Here is a 9,754-nt window from a genome sequence, read left to right on the forward strand (position 1 = left end):
GGATGGCACAGATCCCCACATGGGGGGGGGTTGGCTCAGCCCCGTCTCTAGGCGACGTGCTCTCCGCTGACGCTCAGCTGTGCCCGCAAGCCCTGCGCCCTCATGGGCCGTGGCCCGGCTCCGCTCCGCACCCCAGCTCTGCGCCCGGACCCCGAGCTCTTCTGCGCTGGGCCCGTGGGCCTGAGGCTTTGGGTGGCTCAGGAGCAGCTTAGCGGCTGAGCACCGACCCGAGGGGCCTGGCCGAGGAGCCGGGGAAGGTCTGTGCTCCGGACCAGAACCCGTTTAGCAAGAGAGCCGCAAACGTGGACCCCAGCGCCCTGCCGGAGCTTTGCTCAGTCACGTCAATAGCAGGGCCCAAGCGCAGGAGAAGTGTGATGCCAGGCCTGTGTCTAGACGCGGCCATGGCCGGCCTGGGGCGGGTGCCTGCAGACAGGCTGCCTGCCCGGGGGCTCTGAGCCCTGTCCCAGGCCTGAGAAGTGAGGCTGGAGTTCGAGGAGGCGCCCAGGGAACCAGTCTCTGGGGCAGAGCCAGGCTGAGGGGGGGTGGGCGGTGGAGCTGGGCCTGAGTGAGCTGTGAGGGTTTGGGAGGGGGTGCAGGGCCAGCAGCTGCTGCACGTGAGGAGGGGCCGTGTGGCTGTGGGGAGGGGCCGCGTGGCTGCGGGGAGGGGTCGTGTGACTATGGGGAGGGGCTGTGTGGCTGCAGGGAGGGGCCGTGTGGCCGCGGGGAGGAGCCGTGTGACTACAGGGAGGGGCCATGTGGCCAAGGGGAGGGGCCGTGTGGCCAAGGGGAGGGGCCATGTGGCTGGCCAAGAAGCGGTCTCAGTAGCCGGGGTGTGTCTGAGACCAGCCTGGGGGCTGGGCCAAGGGAGGGACCAGCCCCATGTCTGTCTGTGTGGGGCAGCCTGGGGAGTTTCTGAGCAGTTCCTCTGCCTGCTGGTTGTGCCTCCCTGTTACCCACCAGCTCTGTGATTATTGGGGAACCAGAACATGGTCGCCTGTCAGCCTTGTGCTCTTGGGGAGTCAGGGAGTGACATTCATGGAAAACCATCCCCCTCCCTCAGGCCTCTGCTAGAATCAAAGACAAAGCAATGACAAGGCCAGGGAAGACACACCTAAACTGCTTCAGACAAGGGTGATACAATTAAGGAAACACCCCAGCCTCATTTGCATTAAAGATGGAACAGAGGGACATCTCATTAGCATACAGAATGGAGAGCAGCTCTTCCCAGGCAGGAACCGCACTGAACTATGGGACACCGAAAGCAGAGAAGCACTGCCTGATGGGAAATCCCTGCTCCAGATGCTAATGAACCTAGGCCTGCTCACACCCAGATTAGTCATTATCAGACCAATTCTAGTAACGATCCTATTGACACCTAAAATACTGAAACTGCCTAGTTGCATTGTGAGCTCGTTCAAGGAACATCCCCCATAGCCAGGGGTGATCAGTCTCTATTGTCTCTCCTCTTTCTCTTTGAACTATCCCTATAAAACTCCTCTCCTTGCCTCAAGAAAACTGTTCTGATACCTGGACTTAAACTGCATCAGTTCCATTGACACTTCATCTCCTGTCTGATCGTGCTGGGGGCTCTGTCCTGCTTCTCTCCTGCCCTCTGGACCCCCGGCTCCCATCACCATCTGGGAACCCCGCTCAGTGCAAGCTCCGTGGAGTGGTGAGGTCTCTCTCTCTCTCTCAACTCTCTCTCTAAGCATAGCCTCCTGACCCTGCCCTGTGTAAACTGTTATATGGTTACCTCAGAACTAAATCACTTTCATTGTTAAGCTGGTTGCTTCTCTCTCTTTCTTTCTCTTTTGCTCACTCTTCCTTAAGGGGTGTTGTTTTGGCTTCCCCATTCGCTCTGCAACAACGCTTCTTGTACCCAAGCAAAAGATCCCTGTAGTGCCCAAAATCCTGTGGGGTTTGCTCATCGTGTGGTTTACCAGTGAATGACTGTGGTGTGAAAGTGGGGATAAGGGGTGCTGAACCTGGGGGCTTATGAGGATGGCATCTTAAAGTGCTGTTTAATCCAGCCCACGGAGTCCAAAGGCAGATGAGGGTGCAGGGGGGCATTGCTGTGAAACCCAGCCAGCTGAGTCCAGGGACATATGAGGGGGTCAGCTTGTGAGTGCTGAGTACCCAGTCCTCTCAGACGTGCTCTGATTAGTGGGTGTGAGTGTCTGTGTGTGTTGCCAAGGTGGTAAGAACCCGTCCTGAGAACCTAGTTCCTGCAGGAGAGCTCCAGTGGGAGGGGGAATTGGCAGCAGGGAGAATTCAGCTCCATATGAGAGCCCAAGTAAGCACCAACAGCACCCTGATAGAACTGTTAACCTTCCCCCAGTCCCATAAGGGTAACCCTGATAAATGAGCATACCCCAGAGTATTGGGCAAATATGGTAACATCCCAGCCGGGGACGGTTCTGGGCACAGCCGGGGCCCGGGAAGGGAACGGCCCCGGGTCTGTCTGCTGGGGAGCGGTGCTGGGGCTCCAGTCGTGTCGATCCCAGGGACACACAGTTGGGGGGACGGGGGTCACCAGTTGCCGGGAGAGGGGAGATGACTGGAGGGAGCAGGAGGGGGCCTGGGAGTGGGGCCTACGGGCTGGGCGAGTTTGTAGGCAGGAGGAAGTGCCCCTGCCCTGGGGTGCGCCGAGGCAGGTATGGAGCACAGTGGGGGGACAGCGAGCGCCTCGGGCCTGAGGGCTTGGTGGAGGCTCCGCAGAGCGACGCTCCTGTGCAGCCCCGTGATGGAGACTTGCGGCCGAAAGCCCCTAAGGGGCCGAGGGAGGCGGGCGAGGGGCCGGGAAGAGGATTCGGGGCTGGAGCACAGGACCTGCGAGGAGAGGTGGAGGGGTTCTGGCTGCTTAGTGGGCAGCAGAGAAGGAGAGGGAAACTGAGTCACGCAGCTTGCTCCTCGAACCCTTACAAACATGCCCACGGCTCCCCCCACCCCCGCTGCCTGGCAGGGAGCCCGGCCCGACCTGGGCTATATTTAGACCCCCTGCCGCGGGTACAGCGTGTGCTGGGCACAGAGACCCTGGCGCTGCTGGGCCCCCCACCGTGCTGAGCGGAGCTGGCCAGGATTAGCCCCTCCCCTGCTGGCGCCCAGCCTGTGCCCTGCAGACACCCTCCTGCCCTGTGCCAAGAGCCAGCCGGGCGCCCAGGGACCGGCCTTGGGGGCTGCCTGCCTGTGCCGTGCAGGGCCCCACCCTCAGAGCTCGCAGCCAGGGGCAGCCCAGAGCCGGGCGCCGGGGCCCAAAGAGGCTGAGCAGGGGGCCCAGCAGGAAAGGGAGAGGCCCAGTCGTGTGCTCTAGTGCCTGGCCCCCACCCCCAGACTCCCCCCTAGAAGAACAGCCCCCCACGCCGGAGATGCTGGCATGGACCAGTCCCTGCCCCGTGCCTGGTACCCAGAGGCCTCAGGCTGCTGCGTCCGGGGCCCCACCTCTGACTAGCGAGCAGCCAGTGGGGGGGGGGGGGGGGGGGCTAGGGGCTTTGCTGGGTCTGAGGTGAGGCTGTCAGTGCCCCAGGCCCACCCTGGCTGGCCGGAGTTTCACCAGGAGCCCCTGCCCCGTTACTGGATTGTAAAGGGAGCAGCCAGGTCACTGCTGCCCCATGGAGGGGGGGTTTGCCCCCAAAGTCTGTACAGGGGCCGTGTGAGGGGTCACAGGAAGCTTCTGTTCTCCTGGTTCTGTGTCTGCTAGTCCTGCACTTGTGTGATATCTGTGTGTGGAGTTAGACACATGGACTCTGGAGAGAGGCTGGAAACTTCTGCCTGTGGCTGTGCGAATGAGCGAGGCGCCAGGGGCAATAGATCTCTCAGTGCCAGAGACACCTGAGGAGTCTGGAGACCTGCAAGCAGCCAGGATAATGGTTGCTGACTTGGGACACAAGGAGAGGTCGATGGACCACGTGACCTTCTATGGCCAAGGAGATGCCAGGAGGGATAGAAGTGCCATGTGGCCCCGCCATCTTGGTCTTCAGTTTAGCTCCGAATCCCAGATGCAGCCTTGCAGGGAACGAGCCAGGAAGAACCCTGGACCCATCCTGACATCGGATGTAACCAGAGACTTCTAAGCCAGCAGTTTGTAACATCTCTGCTAGAGCCTGAATCGAGAACTGGGAGACTCGCTGCATGGAACGTACGATACTTTTAACAGCCTCACTCTCAGGCTTTTCTTTCTTGTAGCGATAAACCTTTAGGTGTTAGATTCTAAAGGATCGGCTCAGTGTGGTCTCGTGGGTAAGATCCAGAGTGTAAATTGACCTGGGAACTGTGGCTGGTTTCTTGGAACCAGAAGAACCCGTTGGGGTGGGTGAGATTGGTTCTATAACCCCTCCCCGTGTGCAAGCCCGGGGCTGATTGGGGCACGGAGAGATCTGGGGCGCCAGAGGGGGTTTGCTCATGAGGCTCCAGGCTGGCCAGATTAGCAGCTGGAGCACTCGGTGGGACTGGTGTGTGGCCTGTTTGGAAAGCTCTCCAGACTGGGGCCGTAAGGAGCCCCGAGTTTGAGCAATTCGCCCTGAGCGGACGCCCTCAGCTGTGCCCAGACCTGGCCTGGTCCTTCACAGCCCTTCCCCTGCATTGGACCATGTGGGAGAGGCTGGCGCCTGCAGCAGCTGGCCTGGGGGTTACAGCCGGGCCCTGTGGCTCTGCTCCCCGGGCAGCCCCATTTGTAACAGAGAGGCCCCTGCAGGCAGGAGTGATGGGAACAGCCCAGGCCCACATGGGCTTGTCCCGTTCCCCATCCAGGGCATCTCTCAGGCCTGTTACCCAGCAGGCAGGGGGGTGGCTGCATTGGGGAGCCCTTTGCCCTGATGCTGTGGGGCCCCTGCTGAGCAGGGCTTGCTGCAGGAGGGCTCGCTCGCGGGCCTGGCGGGGCCTTGGGCCAGGCACAGGCCCATGGCGATGAGATGGTGCCAGTCCCAAGGGTGCCACTCTGCTGCCAGGCCAGACACACGGCTGCACCTGAGCACCAGTCGCCTGCCTCAGCCTGTAGCTCTACCCAGATGCCCGGGAGAGCTGCAGCCACTGCCCCCCCCCCAGGTCTAGGTCGCTGGGCCCAGCCTGGGGGACCCTTGGCTTGGCCAGAGAAGCCAGGATCAAGACACAGCCCAGCCTGGCTGCTGCGCCACCATCCCTGGTTCATTTCTCTGTGCCCCCCCCCAGGTCCATGTGAGCCCCAGCCCAACCGGCTGGTCCCTTGCCCCCCGCCCTGTGGGCCCCACGCTCTGCAGGCCGGAGCTTCCCTTCAGCCCTCTGGTTCCCATTGGCCTGGGTGGTGCCCTCTTGTCCTCCAGCATCCGCCCCTTCGGCAGCCACAGGGGAGCGTGCGCCAGCCCGCGCAGGACTCAGCCAGAAACATGCCCCTGCCAGACAGGCCTGAGCGGGCCCCGGGGCAGCCCCCACCGGTGTCACCAGGAGCCCTGTGGACGACCCCTGGCAGCCGAGAGGGGGACGACGACTGAGCCGGACGCTCGATTTGCAGAGCGGTTCTGGCCTGGCCCGGCCCCAAGTGGCCACAGGAGACGCTGTTTCCTGCAGCCTCTCTGAAAGCCACCAGTGGGGCTAGTGAGGGTGCAGGGGCCAACTCCCGCCCCTGCCCCACAGGCCTCCTTTCTGTGCTGGGCGCCAGGAGACTGTCCTCAGCTCTCTGTGCCCCGGAGCACCACAGAACCGCCCGGGACCAGGCGTGGCAGCCGGACTGGCTGCTGCGGTGCTGAGGGGCCTGGCTGCGGGGACAGCGGCTCCCTGGCTCCCTGCCATCCAAGCCCACGTCAGCGCCAGCCTTCAGCTAGGCAGGGAGCTGCCGGCCGAGCCAGGAGCTCACAAAACAGCCTGGAGAAGGCACAGAGCAGACTCTGCCCTACTCGGCCTGCTGGGCTCAGCACGCACAGCACCTCAGGGCAGGGTCCTCGCCGGACTGGGCCCACTGGGGGCTCACGAACTGCTCCGGCTGCACTGGGTGTTGAGGGGCAGCGGGATGTGACACGGAGCTGTGGCACCGGGGGCATACGCCTTTCTGGGGATGCCAGCTGCCTCCCCCTCTGTTCTGAACCTGCCCGGGGGCCCTGTGCACCTTCCACTGCAAGCAGGAGTCCCCGGGGCTGGCTCGGGCGCTCGGCTACCCTTGAGCACCACAGCGTTAGCTCTGTTCCACTCCGGAGCCCCGGCGAGCGCAGGCAGGTGGCACCGTGACAAGAGCCGCTCTGTAGCTTTATTCACACTGCCCATAAACTTACCAAGTCACAGGCTGTGCAATTCCAGGGAGTATTCCTATGATGCACTAGTATTGCACACTCACAGCCTCGGGGGCACTAGTATCTCACACTCTCAGACTTGGGGGCACTAGTATCTCTCTCTCAGCCTCCAGAGCACTAGTATCACACACTCACAGCCTCGGGGGCACTAGTATCACACACACACAGCCTCGGGGGCACTAGTATCACACACTCACAGCCTCAGGGGCACTAGTATCTCACACTCTCAGCCTCGGGGGCACTAGTATCTCACACTCACAGCCTCGGGGGCACTAGTATCACACACTCTCAGCCTCGGGGGCACTAGTATCACACACTCACAGCCTTGGGGGCACTAGTATCTCACACTCAGCCTCGGGGGCACTAGTATCACACACACACAACCTCGGGGGCACTAGTATCACACACTCACAGCCTCGGGGGCACTAGTATCTCACACTCTCAGCCTCGGGGGCACTAGTATCACACACTCACAGCCTCGGGGGCACTAGTATCACACACTCTCAGCCTCGGGGGCACTTGTATCTCACACTCTCAGCCTCGGGGGCACTAGTATCACACACTCACAGCCTCGGGGTCACTAGTATCTCACACTCTCAGCCTCGGGGGCACTAGTATCACACACACACAGCCTCGGGGGCACTAGTATCACACACACACAGCCTCGGGGGCACTAGTATCTCACACACTCAGACTCGGGGGCACTAGTATCACACACTCTCAGCCTCGGGGGCACTAGTATCTCACACACTCAGACTCGGGGGCACTAGTATCACACACTCTCAGCCTCAGGGGCACTAGTATCTCACACTCTCAGACTTGGGGGCACTAGTATCTCACACTCACAGCCTCGCGGGCACTAGTATCTCTCTCAGCCTCCAGAGCACTAGTATCACACACTCACAGCCTCCGGGGCGCGTCAGAGTGTCGCTGCTCACAGGCTGTTGGCTCCCGCGTGGCTTGGTTGTCAGGAGGGGGACGGCGTCACCAGGAGAGTCCCTGGGCCCTGCCGGCAGGGAGGGAAGGGCTCCTCGTTCCCAGGGGCGCAGTGGGGAACAGACCGGTTAGCAGTGGGACCAGAAGCATTGGGTACCAGCCCTCTTGGGGGCCCAGAGCAGGCCCCTGGCTCTCGACCTCCCCCGGGTCAGAGGACACTGCCCCACCTCAGCGCATGGTCCCTGCACCTCAGTGGGCTAGCCCCAGCCCCTCTGGCTTGATGCTGGCCGACGGGACAGCCAAGCCCAGGGGCCGTGTGTCTGTGGCAGCCCCGTCTGACTCCAGTGAGACTCTGCTGCTCCCCCCGCCCTGACTCCCAGAGCCCCTTCCCATCCACAGGCACCTCCAGGGCTCGTCAGCCAGAACCAGGCGCTGTTGTCAGGTCCTGATGGGCACCTGCAGGGCGCTGCCCCCCCCACGCCCTGTCTGCCCGCCCCTGGGCAGGGGAAGGGGCCCTGGGGCTCCTCCGGCACCGTCTGCACTCCCGCCCCTCCCGCCAGGAGCAGCTCCGCTCTGAGCGTGGCCCGGAAGGGCTGACGGCCCGGCCCAGGGCGAGCGCCAGAGACGGGTCCGACAGCAGCTTGTCCACCCCCCACACGCCTGCACCAGGCACCCGGCCGTGGGGGGGGGGGGGGGGGGTCGCTTGTTCCCTTCACACCCCCCTCCCGGCCTCTTCCTTCTGCACCAACAACCCCCAGATGGGAGATGCCAAAGGACGGGCCCAGTGAGAGCCTGTCCAGAGTCAGGGGATGGGTTATAACCTCTCCCGTGTGAGGGGGGGCACAGGGAGCACTGGGGTGTGTGAGGGGAGGTGGGGGATGGGTGAGAACCTCTCCCCTGTGTGAGGGGGGCTGGGGGGGCACAGGGGTGTGTGAGGGGAGGTGGGGGATGGGTTATAACCTCTCCCCTGTGTGAGGGGGGCTGGGGGGGCACAGGGGTGTCTGAGGGGAGGTGGGGGATGGGTTATAACCTCTCCCCTGTGTGAGGGGGGCTGGGGGGGCACAGGGGTGTGTGAGGGGAGGTGGGGGATGGGTTATAACCTCTCCCCTGTGTGAGGGGGGCTGGGGGGGCACAGGGAACACTGGGGAGTCTGAGGGGATTTGCTTATGAGGCTTCTTGCTGGCTGGAGCGGGAACAGCCGTGGTCAATCCGTGTGGCTGGGCTGGTGCCTTTTGTGCCCCACTCATCCCATAAAGGCCTCAACCTGCTTTTTGGTTGGAGGGGGGAGGGAGGTGAAGCCAGTCTCTGATCCGCCCGCCCCCCCGGGCCAGCACCAGCCGTGTGCAGCCGCTGCCCGCCTCGTCCAGGAAGGGCACCCTGGCTGTACCCCCCTTACACGTTTTCACGGTTCCAGGGAGTGCAATGACCCAGCCCCTCTCCCTTGGGACTGAGCCCCCCCTGAGCTGGCTAGAGCCAGGGCACTGTCAGTGTCCAACAGGGCAAAGTCCTGTCCCCCCGTAACTGATTCACTGGGCGCTGGCAAGCGCCCAGGGCCTGGCACTCACAGGGCGCTAGTGAGAGGGGAGACCCATGGCAGGGAGGTGACTCCTCCCCCCAGCTTGCCTAGGTTTCCGCAGGCCCAGGCGTGGCCCAGGCAGTTTCCGACAGCGCGCACAGAACCGGTCTGGCCTGTCCTGGGGGGAGGCCCGGGGGCTGGCTCACCCCAAGCAGCACGTCCTCGCCTCCCTTGCAGGGCTGGGCCGCATTCCTGTGTGTGGCAGACACGGGTGGGCACCGCTCCCCCAGCACAGGGCCACAGGCACTGGGGACGCTGCCCGGCTGCCAGGGACTCCGACAGCAGCAGCATTCAAGCAACCCTCCCCCGCCCCACAGGTATTGGAGGCCTGGGAGGAGGAGTCAGCGGCCCCCTTGCTTTGGCTCCCATCTGGGGCAGTTCTAGTCAGTTTCCCAAGAGCCAGGCTTTGCCCCAAGGGGGCAAGAACTCAGCTGCCTATTGGGCAGCAGTGCCTCTCGCTGCCCCCCCCCCCCAGCACAGTGGCAGGCTCCCCATCCCCCGGCCTTTGCACACCCCACATCAGCGCGCTCCCCGCGTCCGGCAGCTCAGCTCCCGGCCCCGCTTGGCTCCAGCCTGCCTGCCGCGGCAGCTCCAGGGACGGGGAATCGGGCACCCGGCCGCCCTGTTGCCAGGGCCTCATCGGCCTCAGCCGCGCTGAGCCCCGCCTGGACTCCGGTCCTGGTCAGAGCTGCCACCTCCGGCCGGGTGGCTCATCTTCCCCACTCGCCCCGTCCCTGCACAGCTCCCCAGGCTCTCCCTGCAGAGCCAGCTGCTCAAGCTACAGCCTAGCCAGGGCCTGCTGGCCCTTCGGGGCCGGCCCTGCAGCCTCACCGAGCCCTGAGACCAAACCCTGGGTCCCAGCCTCAGCCCCTAGCTCAGCCCAGGGAGCCAGGTGCTGGGAGAGACTCACCCGCCCTGTGAGGCCCTGCGCCTGCCAGGCCCAGCCTGAGCAGTTCTTGGGCGAGGACGAGACTGTAAAACCCCAGTT

The sequence above is a fragment of the Pelodiscus sinensis genome, chromosome 3 (genome assembly GCF_052426305.1).
Source record: "Pelodiscus sinensis isolate ZL-2025 chromosome 3, ASM5242630v1, whole genome shotgun sequence".
Taxonomy (NCBI): Eukaryota; Metazoa; Chordata; order Testudines; family Trionychidae; genus Pelodiscus; species Pelodiscus sinensis.